At 46.9% G+C, this 9,674-nt stretch overlaps 1 long non-coding RNA gene across 2 annotated transcripts; it reads left to right on the forward strand.

The window, feature by feature from the left end:
- The first annotated feature begins 4,210 nt into the window (after positions 1–4,210).
- LOC127295466 (uncharacterized) lies at positions 4,211–7,407 on the forward strand. Of its 2 annotated transcripts, none has more exons than XR_011743622.1 (5): positions 4,211–4,525; positions 4,615–4,921; positions 5,010–5,158; positions 5,925–6,293; positions 7,053–7,407. It is a non-coding gene; the product is annotated as an uncharacterized lncRNA (long non-coding RNA). The 2 variants fall into 2 exon arrangements; XR_007847878.2 differs by having other exon boundaries at positions 4,212–4,525; positions 7,050–7,407.
- The last annotated feature ends 2,267 nt before the right edge of the window (positions 7,408–9,674 follow it).

Below are 9,674 nucleotides of genomic sequence, written 5' to 3' on the forward strand. Positions count from 1 at the left end.
TGATGCACCACGTCCCGGGCCACCATAGGAGACGTTTTGGACGTTTTCGTCGGGCTAGGTGGCCTCAAAAACGAGAAAAAAAAAGTTTTGACATGCACCACGGAGAGATCAAAAATCGTCGGCCATGGTGCAGCAGTAACCACGGCGCGACTTAAACTTCGTCGGCTATGGCAACTTTTCTTGTAGTGCCTGGAACGTGATCCGCCATTGCGGATGAGCGACTGGTCGCTCTTGCTCACCCGGGTTGCCCGCCCATGGAAGATTGTTACCCACAGCGGGAAGTAGGGTGGGCAGCCCAGGTAGCACTCGCACAGCGCCATGAACAGCGCGATCTGCTGGACGTTGTGCGGCCCGAGGTCGGAGATCTTGATGTTGTAGAACGCCAGGAGTTGGCGCAGGAAGTCGGAGGTGGGGAGTGCGAAGCAGCGTTCGAGGAAGCTCATGAAGATCACGAACTCCCCCGGCCTCGGCCGCGGCTCCGTCTCGTTCGCCGCCGGGACCCTCCACCTCTCATGCCTAAACTCGGGGATGATCCCCGCGGAGATGTACGGGAGGAGAGACTCCTGAGTGACCTTGGACTTGGTCCATCCCTTGGCCGCCATTGATGCGCTCAGAGCTCGAATGCCGAAGGAGAACAGGAGGAGATGAAACAGTGAAGAAGGGGGAAATGCGGCGGAGTGAGCAACCCTAACCCCCGGAACAACCTTTTATACCTCCGCACTTGCCTGACTTAAGGAACAAGATCCACCATTCAATGCCGTTCCGAAATCGCCGCCCGAAGATCCACGGTCGAGATTTGCGCCGGACTAAACTGCGCAGCCGTTAACTAGCAGTTAACGGTCTTGTCAAGCCCAACGGTCAAACGCGCGGTAACGGCTCGCGCCTCGGTCAACGTGAAACTAGCCGTTGGAACCTCCACGTGTCTTCCCGGGGTGACAGACGCCGACTGGCACACAACGACTGGCCAGCGCCGACTGTCTTACGCCGACTGGCTAACACCGGCTGGCCCTTGGCGAATGAAGACTGGGATCCTATTTTTAACCTTGTTTTTCAGGAACCCGGCAACGACTCGCTTCGATCCATCGCCAGACCTCTTCAAGTTCTGCCTTAAGCCCTTGCTTCATCGTCACCGCGCTTGGGGACTACTGACGGGGATATGTCCTAGGGGGTGTATCACCAGCCTCACTCGCCACGAAGTAAGGGGCTCAAGGAGGGTTCCAGTCGACCCGAGCGACTGGGCACCCGGGCCCTGGTGCGACTGGCCCAAAACCCCTAGGCCCCGGTGCGACTAGGCTAAAACCCTTAGGTGGGCCGACTGGACGGGAGGCCCAGGCGACAAGATATGAAGGATTACTTGGATGAAGAGGAACGAATCCCGGATTAGAAGCAACTGATATGATTCGGACTTATCCTCATGTAACCCTAGATCGGGGGCGTCTATATAAGCCCCTGAGCTAGACCTTAGAAGAGACATCATCTGAGATCCAATCCCATTGTAATTCTCCACTGAGTAATAGATCTAGCAGGACGTAGGTCTTTTACTCCCCGGAGGGGCTAAACCTGGGTAAAACCTTGCGTCCTGTGCACCTCGCTTCGCAAGTGGCTATGTCTCCTTGCTCCCGCATCAACGAAGTGTTGCACCCTATAGCACCTGCCGTGCTCTTATCCACGACAGGGGGAGGGGGGCTATCTCCTCTTCTATTCCACTTTGCCATTGACCCATTGCAGCAGATTCTTAACTTGGCCACGGCCAATGGAGACCTCCATCGACTTCGTGGATGTGGTCCTTCGATTCGCACTTCCCTCTACGCCGACGACACGGCGATCTTTATTGCTCCTTTTAAGGAGGACTTTGTGGCCTTAGCGCATATACTTGAAGCTTTGGGGAAGTTACGGAGCTAGTTACAAACGTGCATAAGTTGCCGCAAAACTTAAACTGGTAACACAAGATGATTATTGCTAACAGCCATGCCACACAGTTGTAGCTCGGCTACCGGCCGGCGGACTGTACCCCCGTCTGGGCTACACCGTTATCCATCGTCTAACGGCCAGACGACTCTACCCCGATCTGGGACTGATATATTCACGAAGCCACAACATGTGGAATTGATTTTTGCAGCTTAGTTGTTTGCCTCCTATGCTCAAGCAAAATCTTCTCTCCCTTCCAAATAGTTATCCGTTTTGTATCCTGATTACAAATCGCAGTTACATTACCGTGCCAGCGTCGGTTACGATGTTGCTCCGACCATATGGAGAGGATTGAGCCATCATATTACTCGTATCTTATTCTGCACAAGGCACTCAGAGAAGAGGATCCGGCGATTTTCAGAGAAAGACCGGTGGCTATGTCAAAGCGGTCGAGGTTGTCGGGTCACTACTCTGATCGCCCGCCTAAGCGGCCGTCCAAGGGGCAGCACCAGCATCTCTACGTGTTGCTGGACGACTGGGAAAGCGGCTGCAGCATCTACAGGGTGGACGAGGACGACTTCAACACTGATCCCGACGCCTACCCAGAGATGCTCGGCACCGAGTCCCCGATCGCCCGCATTGAGGCACGGCATCCACTCTCATGGTCTTTCGCCACCCATGGCACCAACATCCTGGCTGTTCGTCCCAGCAAAGGCAGCCCTGCGATGTCTGGATTCGACCCTCAGACTATGGGGGTGACACTGTGCTCATTGTCGATGAACCAGAGCTCGATCCTCAGACCCTTCTACGCGTCAGTCGACGACAAGCTCTTCGTCATGGTTTACCCGCTACTCGAGGTGCTCGGCTCCCGGCCGCCGCCGGACAGCAAGGAGCGTTGGTCCTGGTCTCATATCAAGACAGAATTACCCTTCTTGTCCGACGATGTCACCGGTTCGGCGCTGCATCCGGACGGGCGCACTCTTTTCGTGTCGATCAAGGGGTGGAAACCGGATAGATACGCACAGATACCTTCGATCAGCCTCTGCAGGGCACTTTCTCCTTCGACACGGAGGAGCAGCTCGAGTTCAGGTACCATGGCGAGTGGATGCTGCCGTTCAAAGGGCAGGCCCGCTACGACAGCGAGCTGGATGCGTGGGTTGGGCTCTGCAGTGAAGGAACCGGGTATGTCTGCTCGTGCGATGTTCCCTCCCTAGCGGCGAACTGTGAGACGACCGAAGAACCTGGCTGGAAAGTTAGCAAGGATAAAGTGTTCGATCATAGGTCGATGAGGCATCGGGGAGCCACCCTGGTGTACATGGGAGGCAGCAGATATTGCCTGGTTCAGTGCTGTGCGGTGAAGGACGATGAGCGGTTTGCCTACCCACGCCACCGCGTGATGAAGATGTTTTCCTTCGGTCTCAAGTACGACAAGATGGGGGAGCTGCGGATCGGCCATCAGGGTCGTGCATCCATGGCTTACAAGGTCGCGAGCGTAAGGGTTTGCCCAACACTGGATCCTACAGCCTTCTGGTTATAACTACTATTTCCATTCCGAATTTTCTGATGGTGTTGGATCTTGTTGTGTGTTTGCTTTGTCAACCTATGTTACATTAATGAAACATATTTCGTGTGAAACTTGGATCTAGTTCTTGCCTTGAACTTGGAGCTGCGGATCACCGGCCATCGTCATGGCTTACAAGGTTGCTGCGGAAAGGGAAGGACCAACGCTGGATCCTACAGCGTTTTGGTTATCTAAAGGTATAAACGATGCCCCCATAGGGGGCCTCACAGCGATTTCAGCGTGTGAACCGTCCGATTTTTACTGTAACTGACTAAAATTTGATCTCAGTCGTCTGTTTCTGGCAGCAACGCGCTAGTGAAAGCCATGCACTGGCCGTTGTCTACCCGCATCTGGCTGCATTTGGGTCCTACAGTTCGGTGGGTCCACACGTCAGTCTCTACGGCTCGTTTTGGGGTGGTGAGCTAGCGTGCAAAATATCTTCAGCGCGCCAGCCGAAACCCTACCTCACCCAATCGCCCCCATGCTCCTCCCCAATCCCGTCTCGTTCCCACGCCCCATCTCCAACCGGAAAGAACATGGGAGCGGCGGCGGCGAGCGCGCGCATGGGCGACGGCGACGACTGCGGCGGAGAGCGCGCGCGTGACGGCGACGACGAAGGCGCGCCGGCAACGGCGGCGGCGGCGCGCGCATGACGGCGACGACGAGCGCGCGACTGGAAACGGCGGCGGCAAGCGTGTGCCCGGGCGACGGCAGCGACTGCGGCGGTGACGGCGAGCGCGCGCCTGGGTGATGCGGCAACGACGGCAGCGAAGGTGCGCCTGTATCTTTGCTCTCTTTCTCTCGATCTCCTCATCTCCTCTCTGTACCTCGACCCAGATCCCGACCTCCTACGGCCGGCGGCGATGATGCAGATGCGGGCGCACATGGGGAGCTCAAACTATGCCGGCGGCCGCAAGATCTGGTCGCCAACACGTCCCCGACCACGACGGGGAGCATGAGCAGCTCGTCGGCCCATGGTAGGAGCACGGGATGGGGAGGGCATCTTCTCGTCTCCCTCGTCTCCCCTTTCTGGACGGCTCGTGGGGAGCATGTAGGGTACGACGTGGCTCTCCTCCCCTTTGTCCTCGGCTCTCCCCGCATGAGTCAACCTCATCCCTGCCTCCACCATTGATCTATGCTTGCAGAGGCTTACGAAAATGGAGACGAGCGGGTGGATCTTCAAGAGTGTTGGCATCTTCCTCTAATTCTTGTTTGGTACGTGATAGCCTTTGATGGTAGATCAGATGTACTTTTGTTCCTTGATTAGTTGATGCACAGTATGCAAGAACCTGCTTGAGAGAGATTTTTTCTTAGATCTCCTATCAAGAGCCTGCTTTTAGGAACCTTGTTAGGCCACTAACTTTTCCATGTAGCTCTCTTTTGTTTCCTCTGTGGATCTAAAATAGCAGGCTATTAGTTGTAATTTGGTGTTCTAAGAATGAACAATATGGGGTAAGATTATGTTGTGAAATCTGGCCCGTTCTAACAACTATTGATCTACTGGTGTAGATTGTCACTTCTTTGTGTTGTTTTGTTTCAGGCATGTTATGGAAGAAGAAGAAGAAGAAGTTGTACATATGTGTTCACTGTATTGAAATTATGTACAAGGTATCTCTTTGTGATATGCCATTTGTTCTGCTCATATTGAGCTGAAACTGAGATAGATGAAATACAATCTTGAAGTTGCAGGTATTTCGCACTTGTATTCAACCCACTCAGAAAATTAGCGACATGGAAAATCGTGCATTCAAGCCTCTATTCGAGAGTTACGTATACCACTGAGTTTTGTCCAGAACTATTTTTATTCATCTTGATTACCATCTCTGTCTAGATACTCTTATCGGGTCAGAAGCGTTAGTGGAAAGAATCAATGCAAGTTTTTCTAAATATTCTTAGGCTTTGAGTTATATTTTACCCACTCTCATCATTTTAGATCAGCCAATGTGTCCTTGAGGACTAACTATTCTTACTCTAGATTAGTATGTTCTTAGACTTTGAGATCGGCAGATGTTAGAATATGTGTTTGATTATTTGTAGGTCATACATGTTTCAGGACCAGCTCAATATCTTTAACTACCATATTCCATGTTCAAATATGTTACTCAGAATGATGGAAATGATAGATTTTGATAATTGCATTATATTGATAGTTGGTGAAAGACTACCTTAGTTGTGTTGCTGCACATAATTTGTTTATTGACTTACAGGGTAATTGCTTACTGTTATTTATTAAAAGAGGCAGCCATTTATGTAGTCCTTCCCATATCCATGATGGCTAGAAGAATTAATTATTATGAGATTTGGTACATTTCTAGCCATATATTTATCATTCCTTTGTAACCAGGTTATTGCTTATTTTTCTTCGATTCTTGTTATGAGAAATAAATCCATTTTTTGTCTCTGCTATTATTCCATCTGCAGGTTATACTGTTGTCTAACCATCATATATTTGCAGGATGGTCGATGTGGTGTGGTGGGCAGCGTAAAGGAATTTGTCGAGGTTGCCAATATGATTGAGGTAGCGGATGCAACTCGGCAGAACAAGAATGTGTGTTAGCAGATTAGAGATCGCGCAGATTGTCGTTGTGCCACGCTGTCAAAGCTTGTTCATGGTGGTGAAGAGAAGGAACCCACAGATTGATTTAGCATGCCATGTGATTGTGAGAGCAGAGTGCTTGTGTTCGTATTGGAGAGGGAAATTATTTATTTCCCATTCGGCCATATCCAATCCCCCCTGGCGAACCGCCGTTTGCGGAGTGTTCTCTGCGCATCTTCTCTAGCGAGGGAAACAAGCTACTGCGGCTTCAGTTACTCATGTAGCATGGTAATTCCATTTCCTCCATGTCCTTTTTCTGTTCATTTTCTATTGCAGCTCCTTTCGAGAATGCTCCCAGCTAGAATGTATAGTCTCTGTCAGTGTAAACTGTATGTCAGTTGATTATGTCAGTGTAAACTGTATTTCTATTTAAATTATCTTTATGATTGATATATAGTTATTTATCATATGATTTTGATATTTCTTCAAAATAAACTAGCACCTGGGTTGGGTGGGAACGTCTCCCGAGCTGCCAAGCTAGGGCTATTTATCTACTATCTTTGTATTGCTGACATCCAATACATTGAGCCACATAAATCTTATTTTTCCGTCCTGGTAGTTATCATCATGTTTTTTCCTGTTTAGGTGCTCTAGAGATGCAACGTTTTCAAATGCCACCTCATCTTTTTGTTCATTTATGTTGTTTGTCATAGTTTTACACTAAGGGATAACATACTATATAATGATTTTCATAGTTTTAAACTAAAAAGGAAGTGTTTTATTGTAGGTCTTTGGCCATGGAGTTTAAGTTACTGGCTGGTACAAAATTTCAGATTCTAGGCACTAGAGGAACTAAATTTGAGGTTTAATTCTATGAATTAGTTGGTTTTCAGTGTTTTTTATTTTATCATATAATTATTGAAACATGAAGTGGCATTGACACATTTTTTTTACCATAAGTATCACTTCTCTGAGTTACTAATATTTTTTCCAAGATCGGATTATTTCCTGGTCATTTACCTATTTAGTATGTAACTCTACTAGCAGGAGCGCCTTCACTGGGTATATTGGGGATCCTAATGCGCTGATGGTGCTGCTGATATGACCAAATGAAGTGCTAAAAGCTTGTATGGACATTCTTAATTTTGAACAGGTTTTATGCTATTCATCAAGCCATACCAAGTTGATTATCTTTGTATGCTCCTTCTATCTTTATTTATGTCACGGTTGTGTGATAATCTAGATAGTTGTATTTTCCCTTCAAATAGTGTTAGATGATTGAGTAATTAAGGGTGGAAGTTACTGTTGTTTTGCACATTTCCTTGTGTTGTCATCTGCCTAGCTGCTGGTTCTTTGACTTTTGCTTTTTTTCTTAGACCAATTGAGGTATATCTGTATTATGTAGTCGTAGTTTCAGTTTCTTGATTTATATTCTATGGTCTGTTCAGATTATGACATGTACAAATGTACATTAAGGTCCGCTAATTTGTTTGTTGGCAGACTTATTCATACTTACTCTATTATAGTTTCCTAATTCATCCATATTTCAGGAATTTGGTAAGTAAACAAAATATTAATGAAATAGGAAAATACATATGTGTCAAATTCAGCTACGTTGCGTGTGCATGTGTAATGTCCCAGGTTTAGAGACGATCGAGGGGTAGATTTTAGAAAGGGATGTGCATTGCATTGTAATTTACGGGGAAATTTCGCGCTTTTAAACAAAAACTGCATCGAAGGGGGACAAGTTTCTCTCTCGACACCTTACAAGGTTAGGGTTTCGAGAGTGCGACAAACCTGTTCCTTATTCAACTAAACTAGGGTTTTGAGAAGAGAGTGGAGAGTTTGCATCACAAACTTAAGTTGCATGATTGAATTCTAAACTAAGTTGTATGATTGAATTCAATCCAAACTTGAATTTGAAATTCAAATTCAAACATCAAATGATTATCACATAATTCAAACTTGAGATAATTTCATAAACAATTATCAATAATCAAGATTATAAGTAATACAACAATTATGTAAAGCTCATTAAGGAAAATGGGAGCTTTATTGATAATCACACATTATACATTGTCAATTACAATATCCAGAATTGAAATAAATGAATTATTACAACACATTACACAAATTTGGATAAATAGAAAAAAAAAAGATAAAAGAAAAGTACAAGTATGAATCTGTCCTAAATACTACAATGTGAATATCATCTAATCTTGAGCTTGAAGATCATCTTGTCCATTTGATCATCATTTTGAACCTGCACATAAACACAACAAACACAAGTTATGCCAAGTGGCATAGCCACTTGGCAGGTTAGAAACTAAATGAAAAGGGAGGGGATATGATCAAAGCTGCCGAGCTGATCCATCTCTCAGCCAAGACACAAGCCAGATACCAAGCATGTGCACACACACACAGCCTAGCAGCTTACCAGGCCTTGTGCATGTAGCACACACCCACAGCACAGAGAGGAGTCACCAACACATGCCAGGCAGTGCTGTCGACCAGAGAAGCAAGGGCCAGGCATATAAAACCCTTTTCCACAGTAAACCCTAGCTCATCCATCGACACAGCAGCAGGGTAAGTCACCAGATAGCAAGAACAGCTCAAGAACACCAAGAACAGGTGAACAGCCAGAGCTGTCTCACCTATTCCCAAATCACCAGAACATAACCAAGCATCAAGCTTGCAAGGAGGAGCAGGGCAAGCCAAGAAATCAACCAGCAGCAAAACCTCTACACCAACACAAATTCTAGGAGCTGGAGTGAGGTATACTCAAATCCATGAGCAAACATCAGTTTTGCTCATAACACAAGCATGTGCATAACACATACACAAGCCTGGGGGTATGATTACCCTATGTGCATCATCATTTGGTGTAAACCATTTGATGCTGGCAAAATAGGGATTAAGCCAGAAGAAACTAACCCTAGGGAAGAATTGGTCAAGCCAAGTGATTCCTCACTAGGGCAAACCAAAGAATCCAGCAAGGTATTGATTCACAGCTAGCCTAATCCCAACTCACCTAGCACCACATGATCACTAAACCATCAGATATGACAAATCATTGTCTATTTGATTTCAACAGCAAAAGCTACTGGCAATCCAACAAAAGGATCACCCAGAGAGCATCTAGTAAGCCACAGCAAAGCCAACAAGGGTGGGAGCTACCTTAACAGCAAAGAAATGCTGTCAGGGTCACCTCAACCACTGAATCAAACCAAACCATCAAACCCAGCACATGTATCATCACCCAGAAGGGTTCAAAGTGGAGCTAGGGTCCCCAACAATAGTTGGCATCCCTCTAGCTCAAGTCAATCAAGTTAAAGAATCATAACTGCAGAAACAGTTCGTCTCATTTATCTAATAAATCTTGCTAAGCTACACAGTTAAATGATTTATACCAGTAATCAAGACACCAGAGCCTTGCAGTGGATCCAATGGATCACTGCAAGCAACAGCAGTTGCTTAAGCCAACAACAGCACACACCAGCACTTATCTGTAACCACACACAGCTCAAATTGAGCACCAGTAAGGCACAAGATGGAGCATCACAACTTTTAACAAGCAACTGATGAACACAGGATCATCAGCAGCTTGCTAGAGCATGCCAGGGCATGCTAAGGCACCACTGGCATCTCACAGGAATCATATAAATTAAA

This window comes from Lolium perenne, chromosome 4 (genome assembly GCF_019359855.2).
Source record: "Lolium perenne isolate Kyuss_39 chromosome 4, Kyuss_2.0, whole genome shotgun sequence".
NCBI lineage: Eukaryota > Viridiplantae > Streptophyta > Magnoliopsida > Poales > Poaceae > Lolium > Lolium perenne.